This window comes from Vanessa tameamea, chromosome 22 (assembly GCF_037043105.1).
Source record: "Vanessa tameamea isolate UH-Manoa-2023 chromosome 22, ilVanTame1 primary haplotype, whole genome shotgun sequence".
In the NCBI taxonomy this organism is placed as follows: domain Eukaryota; kingdom Metazoa; phylum Arthropoda; class Insecta; order Lepidoptera; family Nymphalidae; genus Vanessa; species Vanessa tameamea.
In genome coordinates this window covers 8,050,844-8,067,952 of record NC_087330.1, presented here as the reverse complement: position 1 = coordinate 8,067,952, position 17,109 = coordinate 8,050,844, and the positions used below count along the sequence as shown (strand labels likewise).

The following is a 17,109-nucleotide window of genomic DNA, read 5'->3' as shown; positions in this document are numbered from 1 at the left end:
TTTGATTTGATTTGTTATAAAAATACAGTAACGGTTGAAGGACATTCCAATAATTTGATAGTCTTTATTTATATGAAGACATATTTGTTGATATACGTATATACTATTATTATAAAAACGAAATGAACTTTTACTGTCTGTCTAGTGCTTTTTCACGATCAAACGATTAAGCCGATTTAAAAAAAAAATTGGTATGAAGCAGGCTTAACTCCGAGATAGGACAAAAGCTCCTTTTTAATGACTAACAAGCAAAGCCACAGGCGACAATTAATATGTTATATATTGTGGTAGGTTACATAAGCTGTATTTTGTAAAATAATTATTGGTAAAATTATTAAAATATTGCAAGTGGTGTTTAAAAATTCAACATTATAAGATAAGCAATAGAAATAGCATTAATTACAGGAGAAAGTTATAAGTCACGGCAATTAGGTTCCGAGCTGAGGTTAAACGAAGTTTTCAATTCGAACTTCACTTTCATTTGAGAAATTTATAGAAATATTTTAATACAAAAACATATACGTGTTTTCATAGCAAAATGTTATAACATTAAAAATATATTTATAGAGATTTCTAAGAAAGAATTCTTATCTAAATACTAAGAAAAGAAAATCGAACTATCCCGTGTCTACATTGAATCTAACAAAAAAAATGTAATTAGATCTTAAGTCAGCCCACTTTATAGAATAATATAACATATTTGGCATGTTTTCTTATTCCATTTTGAAGATATACGATTTTCTGTTTAACACATTGTGTAACATATGTGCGTTCATAATTACTGTTCAAGATAACAATAGTCATTAAATTTTAATGGCGGATTTTCAACGCTTGTATTATAAGACTTTATGGATTTGACCTATTGCTTGCTTCTGATATATCCATTATGAAATTTTAAACGCTTTTTGTAATCTCAGTATGATTAATGAAGTAATATCATTTGATTGATTTTATATGATGGTGTTTTAATTGCTTTTTTTATCCTTATTTACGCTTTTATTTAAAGACGTACGAGTAAGTTTCAACTCTTCGTCTATTCTTGATGACGTCATCAAAGTTACCTTACGAACTTTAAAGTTCATTATAAGTTACGTTTAGTTACATTGAAGATTACTTTTATAGTATTCATTATAAATCTTTATTTGGACATAAATTGCTAACAACAAAAGACAATTTTAAGTTAAAAAAGTGAAACGTCATAAATAGATCTGCTATTTAGCTTAAGTGGGCAATCTGAAAGCCTACATGGAGGCTTAAATTTTCACCGCCTTAACATATAAATTGGGTACCTAAGAACGATGGGGAGAACACTGTTATTGTACGTTAAGGAATTTCTCATTTTATTTTCGTAAAACAATTTGGCAATCGTAAGTAAATTAATATATATAAAAGTATGTAAATAATTTTTAGTATATAATTATGTATAATATATAGTTCAATTTAGTATTTCGAACTCGTATATACATACTTTTATTTTATTATTCAACAATTATGTGTGCCTCACACACATGATGCTTTACTTAGTAATGTGTTGAAACCATTTTGAAACAAAAGCTTATCTATAGATAAAGATAGATATATAGCAACCTAGATATATATATAATATAGAATATTATATGATTGACAATTTGCGTTTCTATTCATAATTAAAATCGTGATCAGCGGTGAAAGGAAACATGGATGAGACGGAAGAAATTATATGACCGCTTTATTCGCAAATTCACAATGGATACTTTACTAAGATCCGTATACTGTTTAGTGTGATATTAAGTCCATCGGTGGATTATTATTTGGCAACACTTAACTGCCCCTTGATACGTTGTTCGTTTGTTTATCGACTCTTTATCGTTACATATCAGGAACATATTTTTTAAACATTTTATAAAAAACTTATTATTAAACTACGAATTAATATTCTCAAAATATTTTACAAAAATAACTCACAAATAAAATATATTACCGTTGATTAGACCGATATGCGTTTAAAAATTTAAATAACAATCTTTTAGTACTTGGTATTTTTCTGTTCATGCTAAATCAATTAATTTGAGTATATAATATAATTATCTTTAGTAAATATAAAACAATATTGTATATCTTATTGGCTCGGCCTATTCGAAATAACTCTGTTCCCTCAATTTCAAAGTCCAGTATCTAACCGCTGGACCAACGGGGTATATAGATACACATTACGTATATAACAACGATATTATATACATTTTCACTCACGACTACAACGTTCACCTCACTATATATTTACACATCGAGTTTGACATTTAATGTTTATCTAGTGACGTGATCCGTAGTAACTTTGGGTGGGCGTGTTTTACGTAAGACATCTTAAAGGTTTTCGTTGATTTAGCGGATGATAAGCACATCCGCGGCACTCATTGAAAATAATACCGCTATATTGTCTAGCAGAAACGTCGGCAGGCGTTGTCAGTCATTTATTGTATTATATTAAAACCTTCTTTGAAACGCGTTGCATCTATTGATATAAGTCTAATATATAGTTTTTTAGTTAGGCAATACTAAAAACCCGGCTTAATATTTATTAATCATCATCCTCCTGCCCTTATAATATATATACATATGGGATAAGGGCATAGGAGACATAACATACATATATACATAATACAATTGTATTTAACTAACATGACTGTATTTTTAGATATTGAAAAAGAGTAACTACTGACTTTCTTGCCGGTTCTTCTCGGTAGAATCTACATTCCGAACCGGTGGTAGCTTTACATTAAATAGTTTGTTAAATGACGATTCAAAAGTGCTTGTAAGAGCCGACTTGAATAAAGTATATATTGATTTGTATTTATTTGATGTTTTTTTTTTGCACGAGATGAATTATAAATAGGTACACATTGCGACACGAATAATTCACACGTGACCTATACATAGGGCTATCACCCAAAATGTTGATCCTTTAATTTATATACAAATAAAAAATAAATGAAATAAATGAAAAAAATGAAATGAAAATCGAAAATCTTTTTTATATGTGTAGTGAGGGCGGACAAACAGCTACACGTGTGTTACGACACTTTCGCTTTTGAACGGATACGTGTGAGACGAATCGCTTAGTTTGTTTTGACGTCTCGTGGCAACAGTAACCGGCCGTAACGTCTGACTTCCTTGGCTCGTGGCCTGCACAAATACTTGAATAATGTATGAAATACATAAGAATCTGTAGAATAACAACAGTATATATATATATTACTTATAAAATATATGTACTGCGTTCCTTATGGGATTTAAACGAAGCGATGTTAATATTTATTTAGTACTAGTTTTCGTACGCGGTATCGCTCGTTTTTTTTGTGGTTGGGCGTCAAGTGTTAACCATAAAAATATAAACAATGTCCTTTCTTCGACTTCGAGCTAGCTTCACAAACAATTTCATCAAATTCGGTCTAATGATTTAACCGAAAAAGAGCGACAGATAGACATAGTAAAGACCAAAAAGTAGTAAAATTACTATTTAAACTTCCGTATATATAGAATCGATTAGAGTAAAATAAATGTATTCGAGTAAATTTAAATGGATACCATCGATATTAATGAGATTCTGTCACCTGATGGAAAGTGTAGATGAAGACGAAGGTGGTGCACCCCCATCTAAAAGCAACCTGTTCACTCTACTCTTAAAGGCTCCAGAGTTCAACTCATCAGGAAAAATAGACCAAGACAGGTCGTTCCAAACTTTGGCGACTCTCACCAAAAACGAGCTGTCAAACCGTTTAGTTCGAATTTTGGGTTTGTCAACAACGTATGGATGAAACTTTTGCCTGCGCCTAGTAGTCCGATAAAGGAATGGAGATGGCTCAACCAGTTCGAAAAGAGCCTTCGAGCACTCTCCGAAGTGTATCCTATAAAAAACCGATAAGCTGGCAACTCGACGACGATGCTCAAGGGTGTGTAGTCTGCTATTTGAGAGCTTTTCGTTGTTAATTAACCTACGGGCTCTTCGGTCAACTGAGTCCAAAGCTTCCAGATGATATTTGGTTGCACCGTCCAAGAGATGACTGCAGTGCTCCATGCGGGATCGAACTTGGGCAGTGTAAAGATTAAGCAGCTGTTCAGAGCTGAAGTACCGCCGAACCTTTAAAAGAATTGATAATTTCTTGGACGCCGCTTGTGCCATAGACTCAATTTGTTGGCCAAAGTTGAGGTTAGAGGTGATGGTAATACCTAGAAGCCCTAGATGATTAATAATCGGTAAGGATACACTTTCGAAAGTGGGTGTTAAATCGAAGCTACTCTTTTTCGCGGAGAAAAGACACGCCTGTGTTTTGGAAGGGTTGAACGGGACGGTCAAAGGCCTTTCAGATGTCTAATTAAACGGCTATTGCTTCACCGTGACCCTCCAAGGCCTCGCTCCAAAGGTGGGTGGTATATATTAGCATATCTCCGGTGGAGCGTCCCCTGCGAAAACCATATTGGTTATCACTAAGGAGCTCGTTTGCTTCAAGATATGTCAGGAGACGATTATTTAAAATACGATCCATAATCTTACAGATTATAGAGGTGATCGCGATAGGTCTGTAATTGGCTGGGTCTGCACGGCTTCCTTTTTAGGGAATAGGCTGAACATTAGCAAGCTTCCAGGATCTCGGAACTTTACCAGTTTCTAGAGAGAGTTGGTATAGACAAGTCAGAACAGGAGACAACTCGGGTGCGCAACACTTCAGTACCACTGCTGGAATGGCATCAGGATCACTGTCCTTATTAACATCCAGGTTCAGCAAACATTTAAGTACCTCTTTTTGGTGGATTTTAACGGCGCTCATTTTAGGGCCATACGGAGGTAACTGAGGTGGACATTTACCGTTGCTGTCCAGACGAGAATACTCTTCGAAGAGATTAGCAAATAAATTAGCCTTCTCCTGAGCGCTGTGGGCCAGGGATCCGTCAGGTTTGTGCAGAGGAGGCAACGAAGAGCGACAGAAGTTTTTCTCAACCGACTTGGCGAGGCTCCAGAAAGCTTTGCTCCCTGAGGGAAAAGAAGCTAACTTCCCCCTATACGGCCAATGTGGTCAAAACGAGCTTTTCTTATCGCTTTGTTACAGGATTTAGTAGCTGCGTTTTATGTTTTCTTCTTTGCCTGGACATCCAAGGCTTTGTTTTTACGAGCGTCAGCCCAGGGCAAGTAGCCTTCATGCTTACGCTTTTCAGTTAAGAGGCATTCAGCATTAAACCATAATTATGCAAATATTAAAATTTATTTTGTCATTTTTAAACATTTCATTGACATAAGTAAATTAGTAAAAGAATATTATGGATTTGTAATATTACTACATTACTAAAAAAATATAAATATATTTTAAATAATATATTTGTTGCATAATTTAATAAAACTTCCATTTAAAAATCAAACATAGATTAATGGTATAATAAATAAAGATTTCATAGCATACGAAATAAACACCGACATTATTCAAATATAATAAAATAATTTAATTCATTTATCGTTTACATGTTTGGTATTAAATATTTCATTTAATTTAAATCCTATACCATACAATCCTCAAGAATCATGAAGTTTTCTACCAGTGAACATTTTTTGCAAATTGAACTATTTGTTCAGGAGATATCCGCTACATACAAACAAACAAATTATACCTCATTATAATATCGGTATAGAAGAGTTATTATGAGAAAATGACAAATAGCACGTGGTTTTAAACAGTCCTAAACACTAATAGAATAAATACTAAAAATTATATTTCAAATTTAGAACAAAACGATTATTTTTTAGTATATTAGTTGTGAAATCGATTATGAAAACAGAGACGAGTACTCGTACGAAACATTGACAAAACGATGTAATTTAACTGAATTCGACAAGTAAAACATTGATGATTAATATGGTTGAGAATGTACGGACAAGCATATAATTGATGTTATCGATTGACAACCGATTAAATTTCCAATTGATCAACCGAATTGTGATAATGTTGTTTATTGACGCATTGTCAGTTCGAATTAGTACCGTCATTATTTTGACTAATTTCTATATTTGAATATAAATAAATTTTCTAATACTGATTATTTGTTATAGTATATTTAAAAAGTCAAATTGAATCAATATTAACTTGATTTAAGTACTTTTCGTATTGGTTTTGGTTTGTAATGTAGATTCGAGAACAATCTATATGACACTCAGTAATTGCCTTTTCCCAAAAATTAGGTGATATAGGTAAAAGATAATTATATATGTAAACAATATATGTATATTTATAGTTTTATTGTATTACAAAATACGAATTACGAATTATATACGTGGGCGTAATTTCGCTTTACCAAAAATATGTTAAATAATTATTTCAAGTTCTTAAATGTTGTGAAATATGACACGTTATAAGTTAAGGCAAACATTATGATGACAGGTGTTTAAAAAATTCCAACTATAAATGGCATACGGTTACCGTCGCTTAAGTGAAGACGAGTTCGATATTACACATAATCGAGCAATCGATTTCGTCACCGAGTCTCAATATCGATTCCTTAATAAATTATACCTTTTCGATGTATTACAATCAAAAGGTACTGTAATTACTTTTAATTTAATGGTGACATTTGACCGGAATTTCTTACGTAGTTGTGTAGAACACATACTCTATTAGAAGTGACACACGCTGATAAATTAAAAAATAATAAAACTGCACGGTCACTTTTTAATTCACCTAAAAATAATAATCAATATTGTTGATAATATTTTGTTTTTAATGAACTCAATATTTGTAAGCAATATAACATTATTTTTGAAAAATTAACCGTATTTAAAAACTATACATTCTAGCTGTACCCGAAACTGATGCGTGGAATTCAATTTGTGACTTTCAGAGTATTATTATTACGATAAAGTAGACGAAATAATGACTAAAATAGGTTGAACTAATTATTATTTCAGGTCAATAGGTATATTCATTCATTTTATCGTTTGAAATGTGTTTAGATGCCACTTTCAGCCTCTCTAAACTAAGATCTGTTACAATATGTAATAACATGGACAGTGAAATATGACCGGTACCTAATTATTCGTGATTCTTTCACTAATACATATTAATATACAATGCTTTGTCGGTGAGTTAATAGGATTTTAATAACTATTTGAAGGATGCTGCGATATTATGCAATTACAAATAGTGTTTTCGTTAAAGATCAGTCTGTAATCAGTATACAGGGTCGTATGTGGTAACTGTTACTGGTTGTGAGGAAAACTTGGTGTCACGTTTTTGTGGCTAGCTTATGAGGCAGGCATGAGGCCTGGGCTAAAAATTTCAAAGCCTTATGTTCTATGATATACTTTTTTATGTCAATAATAAAAATATTAGGTATATATATTTAAGTATGAGACGCAGATTCACATTCACAAAACGTAATTTTATAATTGCATTCGATAAATTCGAAAGTTTAAAATCTTTTTACAAAGCTTATTTTGAATGAACCACAGTAAACAGTCAGTTTATAAGCGTGGGAATTATTTCTAATTTGTAAATAATAGATGTTGCTTCATTCCAGTTATTTAGAGTGAAAAATAACACTTCTTATCTCGTCTAATTTGCGAGCGCTTTGCAGCGTGATGGATTGGTCAAATTTATTTAAATGTCAATTGTTTTGTAGGGATGTCGATTTCGAAATGTTCGATTTTTATACGATTAAAATTTACAAAACGAAGAATCTATTAATAGAAAAATTGACCTGTAAGAATGGCAGATTTTTATAAAATATTATATAAAATAAGAAATAAATCGTCGGTTAATAAATCTCAAAACGCCAACCCTACCGTATAAGTTTGTAAGCGAGACTTGCATAATTGAAGAAGTTACATGTAATTAAATAATTTAAGAATCATATAGTTTTAATCTGCCAAAGTCCGGCTTCAAAGCTGTAAACCATCTATCAAGTTTTTTTTTATGTAATAGAACCATACACTTCCTTATATAAGTTTTATATTTTCCTCATTTAAAATATTAAAAAAAAAATTTAAATGATTATTCTATTATCTTTATATGTCTGTATGACAAATAACTACGTCTTTTAAATTTTTTTTAACGCTGAGGTTTTATATATAAAACTAAAAATTCCGCCTACGTTATAAATATCATTCGCTTTATAAATAATTACTATTAAGTAGGCTGGATTTATAATTTGTTTCATCTGTAATAATGATATCTCTTCGAGTTTTTAGACATTCGACAGAGATGAAAGTTAAGCATGTCGTGTTAATATATATTTTTCACACCTTCAAGTCATTCACCTATTTATATATGTCTTGTAACACGTATATATAGTACATACACTTTTATGCTGTACAACCGATCGCCCTGATACTTGGATTACATTTGAACATGGAGAATATGTTAGAGAAATTATAACCAGGCCAATAACTGTATATATTATTATTATACATTTATACATTACATAATATAATAAATGTTGTATTGTAAGATTGAGTGACCTAACGAAAAGGTTCAAACAAATGTTTTCAACATTCTGGAAATACAGAGTTAACCGACTTTGGATGTTATCAGACATTGTTCCGTAAATTCTCACGGAAGACGACCCACTTGCACAGTTCCCCAACGCCGCTCACTAGACATTCGATTTGTTTTGTACTATCGATGAGTAAATATATTATTCGCAATGTCTCAGGTCAGTGTATATTTTCGGGGGACTAATTACACGCTATAGTATTACGGCATTACGGAAATATGTAACGAAAACGGACATAATGGCCCTGTTTTATATCAAAGATTTTTAGTTCACTATATAGTTTTTTAACATTGTTCACTTTTATATGCAAAATATCCTGTATAAATTGTGCTATTAAGTGTGGCTCATAAATATTCTTATTATTCTTAGTAACTGTACTTTAATTTTTAGTAAATTATATTAGGACAGGATTTAAATTAAAACTGTGTTATATATGTTAAAAAAAACACGGTCCAAATTAATATTCGGTTTTCCGGTAGAACCTACAGTCGAACGATTGACAGTTTTTCGTTTGTATAATGATATAATTTAAAGGTGTTTCCTATAAGCCTGTTTGAATGAAGTGTTTATGTTTCGTCTTTTTGCTTTTAAATACGAATATAATCACTGTAAATTGTTGGTGATGAGCGAAATTCTTTCGTAATAAAGGTTTGAAACATTCATTCGGTTTTATGGTTTTAGAAATATGTTTGTCTGTACACTATGAATCTAATAGGCGAGTAATAATACGATATATTTTCTACAAATAAAAAGTATGGAACGTAACGTCTGAGGATAGTGTTAAGACTACTCCTTATGTAATAAAACTCATGCTTACAACGATGTAACACTTCATAACCGAATATCTATAAAATATTATTATGTAATAATTTTCAAAGTTCAAGACTATCTATTTCTATACAAATGTTCTTGATACTTTATCAATTTTTAAAATTCGTATAGATTGTATCAAAATTAACCAAATAGTCTTTATTACCTAAGGTACCTACTAAGGTCATGTTTCGAATGTATCTGTGTGTGTAGCATACACTCGTTCAAAAGTTTTTCTATAAATCAACATCAACTCTTTGTGTTGTTGTGTTTGTGTTTGAAATATGAGTAAAAGTAATGGATAAAATATTTTATATATGGTTGTGTCGCACTATACAAGGATTGTAGAAAAAGGAGTCTTCATATCAGGCAGTATATACCAATGACAAAAGGCTCACTTAATTTATTAGAATTGATATGTCAAACATTTTTTTTAAATAATTTATTTGAACATGGTTATTCTGAATTCTGCCCACGATAATTATTAGTGGTATATTAATAATACTCTACTGCGTAAATCAATTGAATATTATTTTAATAATGATACGACTTCAAATATATTAAAATAACATTTTTATTATTCATCGAAGTATCCATAACCTTCAGTAAATACGTTATTTTATAGACAAGGATACGTTTCAAATTAAAAAAAAAATACTACTCATCTTTACCTCTAAACCTGTTAATTAAAAATGATACAAAAACTGAATCCTACTGAACTTGACATTTACTCGTACCTGGACCAGATGAATGTTTATATATCCGTTCGTTTAATAGTCGCTAATAGAATACAAGCAGCATTATTTTACGATAACTACTATTGAATCTTTATAATTATAAATGGAAAACTTTGTATGATTGTTATCCAATCACGCTAGAACGGCTGGACAGATTTGACTTAACATATTTCTCAATAAGTCACGGACGGAGCCATGAGCGGAAGCTAGTTCAGTTAATAAAGAAAATCAAAACAAAATATTTATTTAATATAGAAATACTTGCTTAGATATTGTCATCATTGACAGTTCAGGATTTTTTTTATGGCATATATTGGCGGACGAGCGTATGGGCCACCTGATGGCAATAGTCACCACCGCCCATAGACAATGGCGCTGGAAGAAATATTAACCATTCCTTACATCGCAATGCGCCACCAACCTTAGGAAATGTTATGTCCTTTGTGACTGTAGTTACACTGGCTCACTGACACTTTAAACCGGAACACAACAATAATGAGTACTATTGTTTAGCGGTAGAATATCTGATGATGGGGTGATACATACCCGGACGGGCTTGCACAAAGCCCTACCACCAAGTAAAATACCCCTAAGCTGAAAAGAGATGGCGAGAAACACTCAAGCCGGTTCCTTATCAAGATGCGTTTTCTTCTACATAATGTGTATAGAATAATAGAATAGTACAGAGTTATATATAAATGTTGTTGATGTAGGGTTCTTTTAAATAATTATTTTACTCTTTCTTTCATCATAGTTTTAACATTAGAAAGAAGAAGACAGAGATTTGTTTCACAAACCCCTACACATTTATAAGTAGAGCTGTAAACAATTAACCATCTGTTTAACCAATAAATATATTTTGTTTTTATTAACGATTTTTTATTAATAACACTTAATTAAACAAACGATTTTCTTTTTCAAACCAAATTTATTTATATTCGTACTTAGTATTTGTCGAAGGATAGACGATTGTAGTAAAACTAGATCTTATTGTAATATAATATCAGTATAAATTTTAAGCAGGTGAAACAGATGAAACTGCGAAGCGAAGCTACAAATATAAATACATTATACAAAACGCACTGCATCCTCTAATATAAGTTTGTATGTTTTAGTTTAATATTTTTTTTACAGTTACAAAACAAATGTCTCCTCATTTACTAGTACGGAAAAAATTAAATAGTTATTCATACGAAGTTTTTACCAAATACGCAACCATTTGAAATCTATAGATGAATTTTAACGAATTATACACATCTAACGGTCACCTGACAGCTTCACCCAGTGACCCGTCTGTGCATTGTGAGACGTTACCGATGTCTGGTTGCGTAACCCGCACGTAACATCGCTTTCGCTGTCCGACCTCTGACATTAATGCAGTGGACAAAACCATAAATATATATTCTTATAAATCTAACTAACTTAATTTGGGTTATATTTTTATGCGAAGTCTATGCATTAATTCTTAATTTAAATATTTATATGTTCTTATAATATTCTCCTGTTTACTAGTTTTGGATGTCTTCAAGGTTGCATTCAAATCATTATAATGTTACATATTACATTATTTTATAAGTATATACCTATATAGAATATATTTTTTATTATTACACTGTTTCATTATAAACATATATACAGTTGTCCCAAAATAGGAATATTTGCAAATCCATTAAAATGTAGCACAATATAAGTATTTCTGCAAAAAGGATGTTTACAAAAGATGAAATTTTTTAAGTGTCCTTTACATTCATTCTGATTTGAAATTCGATGAAATGAATTCAAATTCACGATACTGACGGCTGTACGAAAAAATCTAAATCTAAAATAATCACACACATATTTTATTGTTTTATGAGTACTCAAAAAATGGGATTTATCCTGGTTATAAATTTTCGTTGAATTTTGGGACAAACTGTATAATTTTTTTTTTTAATTTAAATCCTAAACTTTTATGTACTTTAACCGTGCCTTAATTTTTCTCTTGATTGTTTGGATCTCCATTATTTTTGATTGCATGTTTTTCTTATTTATCACAAAAAAAAAAATAGAATTTTCGATGATTATACTAATTTTAATTGAACTCTTTTATTATTTTTACATTGTCAACTTCTTCACTCAGCCGGATTGTGGTGTGCCAGTGGTAATCCTTGAAGGAGTTTTATTGGTCGTATATTAAGTATAATTACCTTTACTGGTAATTAACAAAGTCGGCACGTATACAAATCTATAAAAACGATTTTAACCTACTCCTATTTTTCGTATCGATACTTCTGTATCATTGAGGAGATCTGAGGATGATAATGAGATGTCTCAATATTTACTTGTTTGTTAGGTATAAAATAATAGTTGTTGCCCGCGGTTTCGCTCGCGTCGCTTCGCGTGTTACCCATAAAAGTAGTATTTATGCTTCCTCGGAGTTCAAGCTTGCTTCATTCTAAATTTTATTTTTGGTTTAGTAGTTTGCCCGTGAACAAACAGACAGACAGACACCGTTACTTTCGCATTTATAATATTAGTAGATGTATAAACTATATTAATGACCTTATTGGGTATGTTTTAAAGATTCTCATACTAAACACGAACAATTTTTTTTTACTCAACTGATTTTGACAGGGTTATTTGTTATTTATGTACTAATATATAAGTGATCCATTATAACATTAGACATACGACCTTATCACAATGAAGATTTTATATGTCAAAGTCGTTAAAATATTTTTAAAGTGTTGCTAGTGGTTACTAAGTCGGCTTTTCGCTTCTAACTTTTGACCTCTACAAACCATTAACGTGACTGCGTTAATTGAATTACCACTTAAATCCTTAAAGATGGGTTAATATAATTGGTTGATCGCAACCATTGCATAAATATACCATTTATATTGATGTTTTCTAACAATCCATATATATAATTATTTTATTAGTAACATAGTAATTTTTGTGTAGCCACCTGCGATGAATATTATGATTGATTTTATACGTTTTACGTTTATCATTATTTAAGGTCGCGGGAAGCCGCTGGTTGCGGACTGCTCGAGACCGGTCATTGTGGCGATCTTTGGGGGAGGCCTATGTCCAGCAGTGGACGTCATTCGGCTGAGAGAGAGAAGTGTTTCAGACGCAAACGGTACAAATATATACTTTTACAATATATTATAATTTGTGGATCAATCCATACTATTTGTTTAAGTGTCCGTAAGTTTAAATATGCCAACTAGACACAGCGTGGGTCACTTGGGATAAAATATCGTTTGAAACGACAATTTATGTAAATCAGAATAATTTATTTTATTTAAAATTAATATAAAGGCGCCGCTGATAATTTAGAACACTGTTCGTGAGAGTATTCAAATCACGAGGTTATATTAAATGTGCGTATTGAATTAATAGATTATTTTATTCCAAATGAAATTAATCGTTTGAATGAAAAAATATTTGCTATGAGAAGTAAATGGGCTGACCACTTATACGGTGGTCTCTCTTCATAGCAGGCTTGTGATTGATATTCACCGTGAAATAAACTTGTTTTCACTGTTGCTTATAACATAACCTTCGTAGTCTCTTAAGAATTGTTATTGGATCATATGAACAATGACATTCAATTAATAAATTAAATTAAATTAATAACTCGAAACAACTATTTATTGTATTTGATAAAATTGTTTTGCGGAGTCTGAATTGATTCGATATTTTTAAACAGATTCTTTTTTTAAATATATATTTTTTAAATGTTTCATACATTTTGCGATGTTGACTCACAACTAAAAAAATACTAGTATGATATATAAAGATGTTTACTACGACTTCTCTAATAAAAACTTATCGTGGAATTCAATACAATTCAAATTCATAAGATCATTGTGATGTTACGATTTTTAGTAAATGACACAATACCACATAATGGCATATAAAGCTTAAAATAACTTCGAGTAATAATGAAAATATATCACATTTGGCGACTTAGGTGTTAAGTCTGTTGCGACCAATCTTTAATAATAATAATAAGTGACATATATTTTTGTATGTCAAAGTTACCCTGGAGAAAGTACAACTGACCTTCGCTCAATCGGAGGAAAATGTTTGAAGCGTATGTTATGTGACAGATTTTCTTAGCTGCACGAGATGAATTAATTATAAACGTAAATTCTCTGGGATCAGTGACATCCTATACAGTGAATTTTTTTTTATTTTTATTTATTTATTTATTGGAAAAGTTACACCATCAACATATCACTAAGCACTTAAAATTAATATCTGACTAGGGTAACATACAAAGTGATACGTCTTTAAAGGTGTAAACAACATTAATATTGTTTAGTTGTAACATTGTTGTAACATTAATAGTGATTACCATACATACATCTATAATAATTATTTCATTTACTTATTCTTATAATATATGTATCTCAAATAAGATAAAACTACTGTAATAACACTTGACGGAATCAAAGAAAGCAATATAGTAACATCACGAGGTACATTACATTCAAAAATAAATTTATTTAAATATTTTAGCCTAATTAAAGCAAATTGTGTTTCTAAGCATTCAAAACTCATTTGCATAATTATGTATTTTCACTTCACGTCATATTTTGATATGTTCAAGTGAAATTTTTTAAAAGAAATGATCTGATATTTAGTTGACATACTAAACTATAATAAATCAAATATCATCTCTTCTGTAGATGACTTTTATTTTAGTTTACCCGTAAACGCAGTGACGCAGTGAAAAATTGCTGCTTTTAATTTGATCTCCATCGAAATCTGATATTTGTCTAACGGTTTGTGTTTTATTACTTCAGATTTTTTTTTTATAATTTCTAGTCAATTCGCATTGAACAAATTCTATGTCGTATAAACCCCCAGAAGGCATTACGTCAACTTATATTTGGTGTGAAATTCGAAAATGTTGCTCATAAATTTAAAAACAAAACAATAGACTGAAGATAGATTTAAATGAAAATCTTTGTGATTACGAAAATATTTTTCGTAAATTAAATTACGAGTAGTTTCTAAAAACGGGTTATTAGTATTCAATGGAATGTTTAGAGAATGGGTTTGGAGTCTCAAAGGGCACAGCGCGGGTCAAAATATGTTCACTGTTATTTATTGACAAAGCAAATATCATATTGGATTATAAACAGTTCTCGAATTCACAATTTATAAAAATTAATTACATAACCTCATTATAATTTATTATTTGACATAATTTACTGCGTAGAACATTTATTTATATTAATTTTCCATGTATTAGTTCGTAAATTATTTTTTATTACAACCATTATATGGATCGAGAAGGTTTGCAATAAGGTTCTATTATTAAATTAAATAAATGAGATTGTTTGTGTGTTTGATACTCAAACATATTCAAAAGTTAGGCAGGTTGACGGACCGTACCATATAAGTCAATTATTTCCTCCTAATAGTTACTTATAAAAAGTAGCAAGATATTAAATTAAATATGTTTTCATTGCATAGAAATATAATTTGCAGTTATAGAAATAAACAAACATTATATCATTATTACGATCACATAAAATCGAATCGGAAAACTTAAATGAGACAATGAGCGATGCAGCTGGCATAAGATCTATACATAATGACTGAACAAATGCTTCCATATAAGGACTTAACTACACGAATGTTATAAATGTAGATAAGGATTATTTTTATTGATGAGATATAAATCATTATTGTTATATACGTTTTATATTATATATCAATTTTTTTTTACACTTACAAATAATATATGTAATGAACTAATTTATTATATTTTTTAAATATAAATATATAAATTATTCTTATAAAAAAAGGAGGACGGTTGTGTAAATTGAATAATAATAAGTATTTTTGTAAATTAATAAAATTTTGTTTTATATAATAATATCACAAATTAGTTTGTAATTTTGTCTTTTATTATAACATTATGTATTACGATAGTGTGCCCCTAGCATTACATGCGCTTGCGCATCCTACTATTCAACCTTTAACTGTCATCGACTCTACAATATGTTGAATACTAAACGACTAAAGCTTTAACATTTAACGCAAATGTCCTAGTTTATGTTCTAAGTTCATAGTAATCTTATAACTGTTTTAATATATTTCGTATACATTGTTTTTGCGTGATTTTTTTTATAAAAATATTTAGATATATTTTATTAATAAATTATTTAATTAATTTTAACATTACCTACTAATATTACCCGTTAAGTCGGTATTCATATAAATAATCATTTTATTTTAATGATAACTCGACGATAGTATCGCGTTGATGTCTTTTCCAATACGGAAATCTTCGGTGTAATTTTATTTGAAAAACTTGTTATTTTACTTGAATACTAATGAGTTAAATACGCTATAACTATTGTAATTAAATTTACAATATGTTAATTTATTTTATATCGACGTAAATCCTGAAGTTACTACATTAAGTATCGAAAGTTTAAGTAATGCATATACGTGAGATCTTAGTTTAACTTATAAGTTAAACTAAGTATATGTAAGTTAATATAATATATAAGTAGAAATTAAATTTTGCGACATGAAGAATATGTCAGAACTCAAATAATACTGTAACTATTTTTTAATCGATGTATATTTAAATTATCAAACAGTTTTTTAAACAAAAATATCATTACTTACATCAAAAATAATCGTAATAAAAGATACAATATTAAAAAAAAAAAAAAAAAAATTTAACTCACCCTGCACACAAGAAAAATAATCACGACACCACACAAACACAAGTTCAATATATTACGTCTCGTTGTGCGCGTGCGCCGGGGTCAGAGTGCGTTCTGCGGCTGAGTCGGGAGACTCGCGCGCATCGCTAGAGAAAGCTCTTATATAGCCTCACACCACTGACATCATTGATCGCTAAACAATTGGGATCCTTTTGGAATCCATCGAACTGTTTTTTTTTTTTTACATATTATTGTAGTTTTTTTTGGAAACAATAGAATATTAATTAAATTATTGAAAGCAAAAGCGTGTCTTCTGATTAGTTATAGTAAATTTAAGGTCAAGTTATATATAACAGGATTTAAGTATG

At 30.2% G+C, this 17,109-nt stretch overlaps 1 protein-coding gene across 7 annotated transcripts in view; it reads right to left on the bottom strand.

Annotated features, from left to right (window-relative positions):
* LOC113403631 (mucin-2-like) overlaps positions 1–16,877 on the bottom strand; it is a 54,516-nt gene extending 37,639 nt beyond the window's left edge. For all 7 annotated transcript variants that reach the window (XM_064218425.1, XM_064218428.1, XM_064218431.1 and 4 more), the window contains exon 1: positions 16,763–16,877. The gene's annotated coding sequence lies outside the window, so the exon portion shown is untranslated. The remainder of the gene's footprint in view (positions 1–16,762) is intronic.
* Between the last annotated feature and the right edge of the window lie 232 nt (positions 16,878–17,109).